This window comes from Saimiri boliviensis, chromosome X (genome assembly GCF_048565385.1).
Source record: "Saimiri boliviensis isolate mSaiBol1 chromosome X, mSaiBol1.pri, whole genome shotgun sequence".
NCBI classification, from domain to species: domain Eukaryota; kingdom Metazoa; phylum Chordata; class Mammalia; order Primates; family Cebidae; genus Saimiri; species Saimiri boliviensis.
In genome coordinates this window covers 130,476,615-130,491,938 of record NC_133470.1, presented here as the reverse complement: position 1 = coordinate 130,491,938, position 15,324 = coordinate 130,476,615, and positions in this window count along the sequence as shown.

Sequence of the window (15,324 nt, the reverse complement as noted above, 5' to 3'; positions counted from 1 at the left end):
GTCGCCATGGCCACCCCCAACAACGCTTTGCCAGTGCATGTGCACTGGCAGGCTGACCTTGCCTTCCCTCCCCCGCCAGCGCGGGTGTTTCTGTGCACCAGGCCAGATCATTTTTGCCGGCGTGAGTGCGCCCCGCCCCCTCCTCCAACCACCATTGTTGTTTAAGAGTTGTCAAGCAGAAAGCCCACCAGCCCGGCCGGACCGATGCCCCACCCCTATGTGAGGAAACGGCCTCTAGGTGCGAAACTAAGCACAGAGAAAAGTGGACCCGCCCCTGCTGTAAGAGGCCACTGCCGCTAGCGGGACCGCTCACAAAGGGTGCAAACACCACCACCAGTGTGAACACGCATACAGTCGCCAGCTGGACCCTGTCCCCGCCCCGCCCCCACAGCCGTGCTGTCAATGCTGCGAAGGCCCGCACAGAGGCCAGCAACCCAGCACCCGTTAGTACCCTGTCGCAGCAGATGAATGTGCACCCCACCATGCTGCAGCTGCAGATGCTCCTACCACATAGGAAAGATAGATCCCACTGTCACCGCCCTAGGAAGTGCTTTGGCTGGCACCACCCATTGGAGTGTGATGACCAGCGGTCAGGGAACACTTCAGCCCTTCTAGCACAGCAGGTTCCTAACCTCAAAGAGCCAGAGAACAAAGTGGGAGCTGATATGTCTCCCAGAGTTACAGCACATAGTTCAGGAGTCCTGAGCTGAACCTTGCCCCCCTAAAATCTTCCAGAAATGAAACCAGTCAACTGAACCCACCTTACACCACAATGAAACCTCCAAGGTCATCAAATAGGCTAAAAGAAAAAAAAAATCCAAAAGACAGCAACTTCAAGGACTGAAGAAAGATCAGCATCTGGTTAAGGATTCTTAACCAGAATGAGATGGCTGAAATGATAAAAATGGAATTCAGAATATGGATAGGAGAGAAGATCACTGAGATCCAGGAGAATGTTGAAACCCAATCAAAGGAAGCTATGAGTCACAATTAAAAGATACAGGAGCTGACAAACAAAACAGCCAGTATAGAAAAAAATGTAACCAACCCAATAGAGCTGAAGATCACACTACAAGAATTTTATAAAGCAATTGCAAGCATTAACAGCAGAATAGACCAAGTTGGGGAAAGAATCTCAGAGCTTGATGACTGAGTTTCTGAAATAAGACAATCACATCAGAATAAAGAAAAACGAATGAAAAGGAGTGAACAAAAATTTCCATGAAATATGGGATTATATAAAGAGACTGAATCTACAACTCAACTGACATCTTTGAAAGAGATGGGAAAAATGGAAGCAACCTGGAAAACTTATTTCAGGATATCATCCATGAGAACTTCCCCAACCTAGCTAGAGAGGCCAACATTCAAATTCAGAAAATCCAGAGAACCTCCATAAAATACAAGATCATCTCCAAAACACGCAATCATCAGATTCCCCAAGGTTGAAATTAAGGAAAAAATGTGAAAGGCAGCTGGAGATAAAAGACAGATCATCTCCAGAGGAAAGCCCATCAGACTAACAGCAGACCTCTCAGCTGAAAGCCTACAAGCCAGAAGACTGGGGGCTTATATTCAACATTCTTAAAGAAAAGAAATTCCAGCTGGGAACACTCACTCATGCCTGTAATCCCAGTGCTTTGGTAAGCCGAAGTGGGTGGATCATGACGTCAGGACTTTAAGACCAGCCTGGGCAACATGGTGAAACCTCGCTTCTACTAAAAATACAAATATTAACCAGGTGTGGTGGTGGGCACCTGTAATCCCAGCTACTCGGGAGACTGAGGCAGGAGAATCAATTGGACCTGGGAGGTGGAGCCTGGACAACAAGAGCAAGACTCTGTCTTCAAAAAAAAAATTCCAATGAAGAGTTTCATATCTGGCCAAATTAAGCTCCATAAGTGATGAAGAAATAAGATATTTTTTTATGCAAGCAAATTCTGAGGGAATTTGTTACCACCAGACCTGCCTTACAAGAGCTCCTGAAATAAACACTAAATACGGTAAGAAAAAACCATTATCGGCCACTACAAAAACATACAAGTACAGAGACATATAGTACAATGACACTATAAAGCTACCACACAAACAAGTCTGCATAATAACCAGCTACCATCATGATGACAGGATAAAATCCACGCATATCAGTAGTAACCTTAAATGTAAACAGGCTATATGCCCCAATCAAAAGACACACAGTGGCAAGCTGGCTAAAGAACCAAGACCCAAATGTATGCTGTCTTCAAGAGGCCCAGGCAATGATACCCATAGGCTCAAAATAAATTTTTTGTATTTTTAGTAGAGCCGGGGTATCACCACATTGGCCAGACAGGTCACAAACTCCTGGCCTCAGATGATCTGCCTTCCTTGGCTTCCCAAAGTGCTGATGTTACAGGTATGAGCCACACAGCCCCAGCCCCAGCTAATTTTTGAACTTTTGCCAAGACGAGGTTTCACTATGTTGCCCAGGTTGGTCTCAAATTCCTAGGATCAAGCAGTCCTCCCACCTTAGCCTTCCAAATTGTTGAGATTACAAGCATGAGTCACCATGCCCAGCAACCATATTTCTTTTACGGAAAAACACAATAACAGGAATGTTGTCACAGCACTCAAGCACAAAGGCAAGATCCCTTGTAGTGCTATAGGGCCCCACAGGGTCACGGGTGTCCCTTAAGTTGTGCTGAGGTGCAGGATCTGAGAAATAAAGAGACAGGACACTGAAGAACTGGTGAACAGCAGCTGGACTTGGCTAGACATGCAACCTATGAGCAGAGATCAGCGAGAGCCCCAAATGCCCAGGAGCATCTGTATTTATTAGGTACAAGCAGGGGGCAGGGTCATGAGTGAGGTCATCATCTATAGGCTTAGTAATCGGGCATACATAATCACGTGAGTCACAAGCAAGGGGGCCACCCCATTATGTCACCTGGGCAGAGAGATGGGCCATGCACAGTAGGGGGCAGTGCTGTGCACAGCAGAGGGTCATGTACAGAAAAGGGGTCCACCCTCATTAGGTCACCGAGGCAAGGAGGTGGGCTGTGTGCTACAGGTGTCATGCACAACACTTCTTATCTGGGGGCTAGAGCCTTCAAAGGATTTCTAATAGAAGGATACTGTAAGCCAATGCAGTGGGAGCTGACAGACTTGTGCTCTTCTCTTAAGATATTTATGGGAGGATGATTAGAACTAGCACAGAAACAAGAAAAGACTGACAGGGTGTACAGCCACCATGACAGGTCACAGCGGAGGGATTGTTCTCCTTCGGTTATTTCCAGGATCTCAGGCCTAAGGCCTACTTTCCACAGGACCTGGATGCAAGGTACTAAAACTGCTTTATCAGGAGGAGAAGTTCTTGCTTCAAGCCTGCCATACAGCGTATGCCCTTTCAGGCAGGGACACCACTGGCTGGGTCTTTGGTTCTTGTCCTGATCTGGCTGTTTTCCCATGTACTGCTTCTGTTCTGTGACTGCTCTAGGCATTCCTCCTACTACAAACTACTATATGGTTTTATAGAAAGATTCTATAAATCAGCACTAAATGTGTCAGTATAGCTCTGACTACAATGCCTATATGATTATATAGAAAGATTATATAGCCGGGCGCGGTGGCTCAAGCTTGTAATCCCAGCACTTTGGGAGGCCGAGGCGGGTGGATCACGAGGTCAAGAGATAGAGACCATCCTGGTCAACATAGTGAAACCCCGTCTCTACTAAAAATACAAAAAATTAGCTGGGCATGGTGGCACGTGCCTGTAATCCCAGCTACTCGGGAGGCTGAGGCAGGAGAATTGCCTGAACCCAGGAGGCGGAGGTTGTGGTGAGCCGAGATCGCGCCATTGCACTCCAGCCTGGGTAACGAGAGCGAAACTCTGTCTCAAAAAAAAAGAAAGATTATATAGAACTAAGTATGGTAGATATAAGTATTAAGTGTGATTATATAAGCTAGATATATGTAAGCAGTAAGTTATACTTCAGGCACTAATTCTATAAACTAATATATGATTATATATAAAGGATTATATAAAGGAAATAGCTGAGTAATAACACTATAAGATATTCTTCAGGCACTAATTGTGCCTGGGATCTGGACAGTTCTCCTTCCTCGGTGCCCATGGGGGTGTTACCCATATCCCTAGTATCTTTGTGAACTGAAAGAATTTGAACAGTCTGTGAGTCTTTCACATAAGATGTCTTCTCTCTTATTCTCATTTTTGGAAGTCTCCTACACCGTTCACAATTAGTCAAGTATAGCTTCATATGAATGACGACCTGTTCAGATCCTTTACCGTAAGAAGAGCTAAGAAGGATGGCAAGGTCCGGAAACTGCATTTGGAAGGCAGCAGGACATGATCACACATTTCTAAGAATGCCCCTTCCCATTTGGAAAGCAATGTAAAATGTAAGTGGCCCCTGACCATTAAGCCGAACATTTCCAAGTGAATGGCAGGATCTAGTACAGGATCAGTCAGTAGAACCAACTTCTGCAGAAAGTTCAGAAAAGGAGAACTGCTGGGGATGTGTCCCTAAAGCACTTCACACCTGCTAGCATGGCTATTATCAAAACGAAGAAAGAAAGAAAGAATAATTAGTGTTAATGAGGGTGTGGAGAAATTGAAACCCTCATACATTGCTAGCAGTTGTTGTGGAAACAGTTTTGTAGTACTTCCAAAAGTTATACACAGAACTATCATATGATCCAGCATTTCTACTCATATATGCTCAAGAGAATTGAAAATATATGTCCAGACAAAACTTGTACACGAATGTTCATAACATTATTCACAGTAACCCCAAAAATGCCAACAATAAAAACGTCAATCAGTACATAAGCCAGTAAACAAAATGTGGTGTATCCATGAACCTTCATCTTCAACATTTTCTAGTCCCTTCTTAAAAAGCAGTTCTGCTTTTCTCACCTTTCTGCAGAAGTTGGTTCTACTGACTGATCCTGTACTAGATCCTGTCATTCACTTGGAAATGTTTGGCTTAATGGTAAGGGACCACTTACATTTTACATTATTTTCCAAATGGAAAAAAAAGAATCCATGAATTTTTTAGCAATAAAAACAAACAGAACACTGATATATGCTATAATATAAATGAAGTTAGAAAATATTATGCTAAGTGAAAGAAGCCAGACATAAAATGTCACAAGTTGTATGATTCTCTGAGGGATCTTCAAAAAGTTCATGAAAAATGCATATTATGAAAAAGCTATGCGTATATTTAAAAACTTTGTGCACCAAAATAAACTCGTACTAAGTTGTTATTAGGTGTCTGAACGAGATGTAGTTTGAAGCACTAAAGATAAGAAATCAGTTTGAAAAGAGCCCCTATCAGAGCAACATGAATTCTGCTAAAACTGAGGCAAGAAAAAACATCAAATTTATGGTGAAGCTTGGAGGAAAGAATGCTGAAATCATTGATTCTTTACAAAAAGTTTAGGGGGACAATGCCTGAAAGAAGTCAGCAGTTCACAAATGGATAACTCATTTTAAGAAGGGACTAGGAAATGTTGAAGTTGAAGCCTGCAGTGGCAGACCACTCACTTCACACCTTCACATCAATTTGTGAGGAAAAAGGTAACTTTGTTCATGCCCTGACTGAAGAGAACTGACAATTAACAGCAGAAGCAATAGCTAACACCACAGATGTCTCAACTGGTTCTGACTGAAAAATTAAAGTTGAACGAACATTCCACTTAATGGATGCCAAAATTGTTGCACCTGGATCAGCTACAGACAAAAGCAGAGTCTTCTCTTTGTCCCTCTCCCCCTCCCTCCCTCCCCCTCTTTCTTTCTTTTCTTTCTTCCTCTTTCTCTTTCTTTCTCTCTCTCTTTCTTTCTTTTCTTTCTTTCTCTCTCTCTCTTTCTTTCTTTTTTCTTTTTCTTTCTTTCAAGACAGGGCATCACTCTGTCACCCTAGAGTGCAGTAATGCAGTCATGGCAAACTGCAGGCTTGACCTCCCAGGCGCAAGCAATCCTCCCACCTCAGCCTCTGGAGTAGGTTGAACCACAGGCATGAGCCATACCCAGCTAACTTTTTCTTTTCCGTTTTATTTATTTATTTATTTATTTATTTATTTATTTATTTATTTTTGTAGAGTCTCTCCAATTTGCCCAGGCTGGTCTCAAACTCCCGGGCTCAAGCAATCCTCCCTTCTCAGCCTCCCAAAGTGTTGAAATTCCAGATGTGAGCCACTGTGTCAGGCCAAGAGCAGAGTTTTCAAAGGAAATTTTAAACAAGCATGACCAAGATCCTGAAGCACTTCTTCAAAGAATTGTAACAGGAGATGAAACATCATTTTACCAGTATGGTCCTAAAGACAAAGCACAAATAAATGTCTACCAAGAGGTGAGAGTGGCCCAGTCAAAGCAAAAGGAGCAAAAGTCATAGCAAAAGATTATTGAGATGCTCAATGCATTTTGCCTGTTAACTTTCTGGACGGCCAAAGAATGATAACTTTTGCTTATTATGAGAGTGTTAGAGAAACTCAGCCAAAGCTTCAGCAGAAAAATGCCCAGGAAATCTTCACCAGAGTCATTCTCCACCACAACAATGCTCCTGCTCATTTCTCTCATCAAAAAGGAGCAATTTTTGGAGAATTTTGATGGAAAATCAGTCTTTAGGCATCCACCTTACAGTCTGATTTAGCTCTGTTTGACCTACTCTTTTTTCTTAATCTTAAAAAATCTTTATAGGGTACCAATTTTTCTTCAGTTAATAATGTAAAAGAGACTGCATTGACGTAGTTAAATTCCAGGGACTCTCAGTTCTTTAGGGATAGACTAAATGACCAGTTTCATAGTTTACAAAAGTGTCTTGTACTCAATGGAGTTTTATGTTGAGAAAGACATCTTGTATTTTTTATTTTCAACTTTTAAGTCAATTTCGACATGAACATTTTGAAGTTGGATGTGGAATGTATGTTTGTATATGGAATGTCTAGTATAGACAAATCTGTTGAGACAGAAGGTAGATTAGTGGTAGCTAGTTGCTGAAGGGAGCAGGAATGAAGAGTGTCTACTAAGGCGTATGGAGTTTCTTTCTGGGGTAATGAAAATGTTCTGGAATTAGATAGTGGTGATGATTGTACAGCCTTACAAATCTACTAGAAACTACTAAATTATATACTTTCAAAGATATTTATTGCATATGAGTTATACCTTCTAAAAACTGTTATTAAAAACAACATATGGCCAGGCACAGTGGCTCACATCTGTAATCCCAGCACTTTGGGAGGTCAAGAGAAGAGAATTACTTGAGCTGACAAGTTTGACATCAGCCTAGGCAACAGAGCAAGACTCCATCTCTATTTAAAAAAAAAAATGGTGGCTGGGAGTGGTGGCTCAAGCCTGCAATCCCAGCACTTTGGGAGGCCAAGGCAGGCAGACGCCTGAGGTCAGGAGTTTGAGACCAGCCTAGCCAACATGGCGAAACCCCATCTCTACTAAAAATGCAAAAATTAGCTGGTCATGGTGGCACGCATCTGTAATCCCAGCTACTGGGGAGGCTGAGGCAGGAGAATCGCTTGAACCTCGGAGGTGGAGGTTGCAGTGAGCAGAGATTGCACCATTGCACTCCAGCCAGAGCAACAAGAGCAAAACTCTATCTCAAAAATAAATAAATAAGTAATAATAAAATAAAAAACCAAAACAACAATAACAAAAAAACCATACTATTACAAAGAAGAACAGCAATAGCCAGACAGGACCGTTTACTATAATAAAATAGTTTGATTGCCTCCCAATAATACAAAAATATGTAAACAGTAGCATGAAAAGTATAGACATATTTAAGTATAAGAAGCATTTTACTATATGATAACGTTTGTGTGTCAAACTAAAAAGAAAATATGTGTCATTCCTTAAATTTTCTTTTTCTTCTACGTTATGCTGACTTGGGAACCAGGTAATTAATGTGGTTCCCAGAACTAAGCTTCTTAGCCCAAAAAGAAAGCATTTCATCTCCAGCCTCCCTTCTTATTAAAAGGTGTTGCTGAATAAATCCCCACCTATATATGACACAGTATGGATACGACATAATAAAAATTTGTAATAAATAATCTCATGATCTAAGAATTATGAATATAAGTTACAATCCCAGCTCTACCATTTATTAAGTGTATGATTTTGAAATATTTTTCTGAGTCTCAGTTTTCTCATCTAACAGTTGGGATCAGTGATATTTAACTGTGGCTGCAGGTTCTTTGGAGAAGACTATTCCAGTACATACTTATGATGTTATAGTAAGGTCCTTCCACAAGGGACCTTGGGTATGATAGTTGAACTGACTTGGGCCTTGTAATTAAGAGAGAACCACATCTGTTTAGCAGCTTATATCAGCCCTCTGTTTGCCATGATTAGGAATTTTTGATCACTCAATCAAGTAAAAAAATAGTGGGCCACCTGTATTAGCCAGAGTTCTCTAAAGAAACAGAACAAATGTGATAGATGTATATATAAAGGGGAATTCATTAAGGAATTTTGACTCACAAGATCACAAGGTGAGGTCCCTCAATAGGCCATCTGTAAGCTGAGGAGCAAGGAAGCTAGTCTGAATTGCGAAACCTCAAAAGCAGGGAGGCCGACAGTGCAGCCTTCAGTCTGTGGTCAAAGGCCCAAGAGTCCCAAAGCTGAAGAACTTGGAGTCTGACGTTTGAGGGCAGGAAGCATCCAGCGCAGAAGAAAGATGTAGTCTGGGAGACCACACCAGTCTAGACTTCACATTCTTCTGCCTGCTTTTATTCTGGCCATGCTGGCATCTGATTAGATTGTGCCCACCCAGATTGAGGGTGGGTCTGCCTTTCCCAGACCACTGACTCAAATGTTAATTTCCTTTGGCAACACCCTCACAGACACACCCAGGAGCAATACTTTGCATCCTTCAATCCAATCAAGTTGACACTCAATATTAACCATCACACCACCTATTCATTTCTCTCCTGGTAATACATAGAAGACAAGGTAGGCTAACTACTATACAATCATTTCCAAAATCTCAAAGGCTTAGCAAACTTAAAATTTAATTCTCATTCAGACTGTAGTTCAATGCAGGTAGGATGGGATAGGATGTGCTCCATGCAGTCTTTTAGGGACCATGATGGCAGGAAACTTCACAATCCGTAAATGTGATTTCCAAGGTTGTCTCGGGTCTTTACATTCATCAGGAAAAATAAGGGAGAAGACTCATGGAAGGGACATGAAATTGGTAAATATAACTTCTGCTCACATTCTAACGGCCAGAAATCAGTCACCTAACTGCAACACAGTCTCGGAAAAGCAGTATATGAGTATGAACCTCAGAGAAAAATGGAACATAATTTAGTTAATGAACATACTGTCTCTACCATAGTATCACAGGATCAGTTAGCAGCAGATAAAAATTCCTCCAACTCAGATTATTCTGTCTATCATGACAATCCTAGTGCATATTAAGGTAACCAGGCCTTCCTTCAGGCAATTCTCCTGCCTCAGCCTCCTGAGTAGCTGGGATTATAGGCACGCGCCACCATGCCCAGCTAATTTTTTGTATTTTTAGTAAAGACGGGGTTTCACCATGTTGACCAGGTTGGTCTCGATCTCTCGACCTCGTGATCCACCCGCCTCGGCCTCCCAAAGTGCTGGGATTACAGGCTTGAGCCACCGTCCCCGGCTAAAATCTTATATGATTGATACCATTATAGCCAGTATCAATCCTCCTCTTGTGTGGTATTTTTCAGAGTACTATAGGGAGTCTCCCTCTGTTGAGGAGCTCTCCCTGGCTGTTCTCTTGAAAAACATATTCCTGGGAAGTCGCTTTTGACTCCTTATTTAGCTTTTAAGCTTCCAGCAGTATATCTCCAGGTTGTTTATTCTAAGGTTTATTTTTGTTTTTGCTTTTCCAAAAGGCTATCGTCTAAATCTATGACATCTCCAAGACAGTTCTGTCTTCCATATGGTCCATGTCAAATCTGTGGAAACCACTTACACATCCATTGCCCAAAATGACTCTCAAATTCAAAGAGTCCAGGCTCTCCCCAAACTTTCTTCACTCTAGTATCAAGGTAGTAGGTCAGCTAGTTTCTTGTCTTTTGGATTTCTCAGGAATAATTTGGATGCTTACTATGTTATCAAGTTCCAGCAGCTCTGAATGATCCCATTGAAGACTTTTGCCCCAGGCTTGATGTGATATGAAAAGCTCTTATGCATTCCTCATGTAGGGGCACTCATGGAATACTAACAGCTCCCGTTAGAAACTCCTTTCCAGGCCAGGCGCAACATGCCTGTAATCCCAGCACTTTTGGAGGCGGAGGCGGGTGGATCACTTGAGCTCACAAGTTGAAGACCAGCCGGGGCAACATGGCGAAACCCCATCTCTACAAAAAAAAAAAAAAAAAAAAAATTGGCCAGCTGTGGTGGTGTGAGCGTGCAGTCCTTGTTACTTGGGAGGCTGAGGTGGGAGGATGGCTTGAGCCTGGGAGATGGTGTTTGCAGTGAGCTGAGATTGTGTCATTGCACTTCAGCCTTTGTTTTTTGTTTTTGGGGTTTTTTTGGTCTCAAAAAGAAAAAGGCAAAAAACTTTCTTCTAATTTCCAGCAATCTTCTTGGCCTCTCAAATATCTTTTGTAGGCTGCAAGTCAGTGGTTATCTAAGTGCAACAAAATCAGTGCTCATTCATGTCCATTGCAAACCCTGCTTTTATCACCATACTCTCCACTTGGAATTTAGCAGTAGTTCACACACAGTTTTCTTGGGATCCCAACCAAAAATGAGGCTGAAATACGTAAGGTTATATTTCCCGTTATAACAATGAAAATATTAAAAAGCTTGTAATTCAACTGGTGTGTGAGCTATTTGATTTTGTAATTTCAATCCTCCCACTTCCCCACACCCCCACCAGCGTACTGGGACTTGATTTTAGTTATAGATTTAGAGAAAATAAGCACATCTGTGGGGCAATGAAGAGGGAATGAGGACAACTGGTCTCCCTTACAAGGCACCTTAAGGCAGATTGTTATGGATCTTCAAACAAAGTAGGAACAGCCTCACTCATATAGGGGAATAGGAGCTGATTTAGCTAGTAAGGACGACCTAATAAAGGTTGAAACTAGGGGTATTCTGAAGCAGAGTTCCATTTTCCTTCTTCTCTATCTTGGCTTCCTCTTCCTCATACTACTCATTTCTTAAGGCCCAGCCCTGATCACCAAGTGTCTGAGATCATGCCAACTAGAAGGGAAATCTCAGGCCGGGCGCGGTGGCTCAAGCCTGTAATCCCAGCACTTTGGGAGGCCGAGACGGGTGAATCACGAGGTCAAGAGATCGAGACCATCCTGGTCAACATGGTGAAACCCCGTCTCTACTAAAAATACTAAAAATTAGCTGGGCATGGTGGCGTGTGCCTGTAATCCCAGCTACTCAGGAGGCTGAGGCAGGAGAATTGCCTGAACCCAGGAGGCGGAGGTTGCGGTGAGCCGAGATCGCACCATTGCACTCCAGCCTGGGCAAGAGCGAAACTCCGTCTCCAAAAAAAAAAAAAAAAGAAGGGAACTCTCATTTCTGTCACTGATGTAGAGCACATGGGGTCTTGACTTCTTTTTTGGCCTTTAACAAAAGCTAGCCTGTCTCTTTCATCTTAGTGCACGTGTGTGTGTGTGTGTGTGTAGAGAGAGAGAGGGGAGAGAGAGAGAGAGAGAGAGAGAGAGAGAGAGAGAGAGAGAGAGAGAACATTTCCTCAGAAAGTTAGGTGCCAGGGTAGTAGGCAAGTGCTCACTCTCATTCTGCTTTAGCGACATCTATGTTTAATTGGTGTGTCTCCAGAAATCTCAGAGGCTTCAGAGAAGCTATTTGCTGATTGGCTCACAAATATACCTTTTTTCTTCCTGCACAAAGTTAAAAACAAAGATTCTTTTGAGTCCTCTGCTGCTTACATGTAGTTGGAGGCAACCTTACCATCATTTTAATGGAGTTATTCACAGAGGATATCCTCAATTGGGTATGAAGATGGTGATGCATTTGTAATGAAGTGCTGTACTTGCTTTTGAATTTAAGACCAATGCTACTTATATTTTTTAGCTTGGTAATATAGTTACTTAGTTTAGTCATAAAACAGAACTAAAAGTTTTTCTTTTCCTCAGCCCTTCCCTTCCTCAACAATTCAATCTTAACACTGTCAGATGGGGAAAATCAAGGTAGGTGTCTTTATAAGAGGAGAGGAGGGAGCTGTGTGTGCCTGAGCAGGGTGAAGAAGGCATTCATGCTGGAAGAGCAGTTCATTACAGGGAGTCAGAGCCTAAGAATTGTGATGAGGGCTTCTCAGACAGGAGACAGCCAAGTGAGGGATGTTGGAGTTCTATCTGGTTGAAGAGTATGTCCAAGTGGAGGAAGTATGTGGCAGACTGGAGCAGGGTTTCAGAGTCTGAGCAGGTTAAGAAGCATGTCCACGCTGCTAACAGTGTGAGGAACATACTGGTGTGGTGGGAGTTAGGTAGGGAGGAAGTCTCTAGCACTATGTCTCAGCCAGAGCAGGTTTACAAAGTGGGTTGTAAACCAGGAGCTGTAATTCACAGTTGGGAGGATACCGAGTGGAGCTTCCAATGTTCTCATAGTCATAGAAGTGAGTTACAAACATAGAAAAGGAAAAAACTAGAATGAACTCGGTGATGTTGTACTGGAGTTAGGTATCAGTGTAAAGTCATGGCTTCAATGAATACAGATATAGAAATATAGATATAAATGTGTGAATGTATATTTGTGAGTATTTGTGTGTGTCTCTCTCTGTGTGTATACAAATATCGCCCAATTCTTTCCACTAAGAGCACCTGGGAGCCACAACACCCTAATTGCAGTAAGCACACCTAATTGTTCCTATCTTGCTTTCAATATGCCATTATTAAATAAAAGGGACAAGAAATCCTTGGAGAATAATTAGATAGGACAGGAAAATAACCCAATGAATCTGGAACATCTTGCTATGCCAGAAAGCATAGTGCCAAAGACATGATGGGGGCATACCAAAAGGACATGGAAGTAAGCCTGAAGAAGTTTCTACAAGTCAAACAGGGGACACTGAGCATCACAATAAAGAAATACAGAACACAGTATAACCTTTTGAATCAAAAAAGGAAAACATGAGTGAGTATATGAAAAATATATATATAAATACACAATAAATATTTACATAATTTCAAAATGCCTCACCATAAAATGTTAATAATTACAACGGAAAAAAGAGCACCAAAATTGTCTGGAAGTCACTGTCTTAAACAAATGGTCAGTGAGGACATTATAAGTAACGGGACAAATAAAAATTGTGTGCCACCTGATAGAAGAGAAAGAGAATACTACAACATCAGTTACATAAGTGTCCTGCCAAAGAGGCATCACTTGAATCCATTCAAGAGGAAATATGAAACAAATTCAAAATGAGGGACATTCTAGAAAATAACAACTATAAGGTAATGAAAGTCAATGAAAGCCTAAGGACATACTCTATACAAAAGGATAATAAAGAGTCAGCAATTAAATCCAACAGGTGATTGTGAACTGGATCCTTTTGCTATAAAGAACATTGCTGGAATAACTGGTGGAAATTTATTGGGTTCTAAATTTAGACAGCAGTAATATATCAATGTTAATTTTTAAAATTTTGATCATTGTATTGCAGTTATATAGGAAATTGTGTTTTGGGGAAATATGCACTAAATATATTTGGGATTATATTTAGTTTCTATTGCATGTGATATATTACAACACACTAAGCAGCTTGAAACAACACTCATTTATTAGCTCTAGGTCTGCAAGTCAGTATTCTGGGTGTGCTTGGCTGGTTTTCTGCTTAGGGTCTCCCAAGACTGAAATCAAGGTGTTGGCTGTCCTGGGCTATTATCTGGAGGGCCAGGAGAAGATCCCCTTCCAAGGACATTCAGGTTGTTTGGAGAACTCAGTTTCCTGCAGTTGTAGAACTGATGGTCCCATTTCTTTGCTGGTTTTTGACAGGCAGCTGCTCTCAGCTCCTAGAGGCATCTTTCTGGTCCTTGTACATGGCCTCCTCCAGCTTCAAGGCCAGCAATGGAGATGCATTCACCCTTATCATGATTCAAATCTCTCTGACTTCTGTTTCTGTCATCAGCCAGATAAAGCTTTCTCCCGTTAACAAGCTTAAATTAGGCCTACCCAGATAATTTTCCTTTTGCTATGTAATGTAACATAGTGTTAGGAGTAACCCTCTGAGGTAAAAGTCATAGGGATTATCTTAAAATTCTACCTCTCATAGGATAGATGGGCCATCAGGCTGACAACTTACTTTCAAATAATTCAGGGAAAAATATTTCTGTACTGTCCCTGCAATTTTTTATAAGTTTGCTATTTTTTTCTTCAAAATAAAAAAATAAAAGTAATATAAAAATTTATACAGAGCAATTCTGGTTCTAGGTAACATGGAATAAATGCTTTTCAACTTTCTCTAGCAGTGAACACAGCTATGAAAACCAGACAGAATGTGTAGTGTAGATATTTCAGGTATCTGAAAAGTAAATATTAACAAGAAGATATATTGGAGAATAACATCAGTATTTGAAGTACCACCAAACTGGTGGATTTGAACAAGACCCAGAATTTCAGAACATAATATTCAAAGTGTTCAGCATATAAGCCAAAATCAATGATACAGATGTTATAAATATCTGGCAGACTTTAAAGCAGCTACTATAAAAATGCTCAAAAGAATCATCACTCTTGCACATGAAGAGGTCCCCGGTTTTAAAAGAAAAAAAAAAGAATCACCACTCTTAAAATATAAATTATCAGCAAAGAAATGGAAGACATAAAAAAAAATCTATGGAAATTTTAGAACTGAAAACTGCAAAAACCAAAATTTAAATCTCACTGGATGGACTCAATGGAAGGATGGAAATGATGGAGGAGAAAGACAGTTAACTTGAAGATAGATCAAGAAATACTGTCCAATTTGAACAACACCCTAGATTAAATAGATTATCTGAAAAGCCCTATTAATATTAAAGAAATTAAGCTCATTGTTAAAAACCATCCAAGAACAAAACTCTACACCTGCATTGTTTCACTGGCAAATGCTAACTAACATTTAAAGAAAAAATAGCGCCGGGCGCGGTGGCTCAAGCCTGTAATCTGAGCACTTTGGGAGGCCGAGGCGGGTGGATCACGAGGTCAAGAGATCGAGACCATCCTGGTCAACATGGTGAAACCCCCGTCTCTACTAAAGGTGCAAAAAATTAGCTGGGCATGGTGGCGCGTGCCTGTAATCCCAGCTACTCCGGAGGCTGAGGCAGGAGAATTGCCTGAACCCAGGAGGCGGAGGTTGCGGTGAG